This window comes from Numida meleagris, chromosome 2 (assembly GCF_002078875.1).
Source record: "Numida meleagris isolate 19003 breed g44 Domestic line chromosome 2, NumMel1.0, whole genome shotgun sequence".
Lineage (NCBI taxonomy): Eukaryota > Metazoa > Chordata > Aves > Galliformes > Numididae > Numida > Numida meleagris.
In genome coordinates, this window is record NC_034410.1 from 19,415,227 (window position 1) to 19,415,760 (window position 534).

Genomic DNA, 534 nt, shown 5'->3' on the forward strand with positions numbered 1-534 from the left:
CTGCAGAAGGTCTAAGATGCCACAGTTTGTAATTTTATGTTTCGGCTGCCAATACAGTGAAATACAGAAATCTCAGGGTAGTATTTCTTGAATGTTTTCATGATACTATTTTGCACCATTGGTAACTGTAACATTTTTAACATTTCTAAAGCATTGTAATAAGAGAAAACTGCAGTGGTTTCACTTGCATGTTCCTCTTACCACATGCATCTATTTCACTGGATGTGTTTACTAGTTACCAGGACAACAGTTTCAGATCTGACATGATTACCTGTATCATAACAACCATCAGAGATGTGGGCAAACTTCGGAAACTTCTAAACTGAGGAAATGCTGCCAGTTGCTAGGAGGCAGGAGCTCTCAAAACTGTCTCAGTGAAAATGCTGATATCATATGCTGATGTCACTGGCTTTAAAAGAATTTCTTTAAATGATCAGTTTACTTAATGCATATTTTACTCTGAATACATTCAAGTTAAGAAAATTGAGGGCGACGAAGCTGGTGAGGGGTCTGGAGCACAGGCCTTATGAGGAG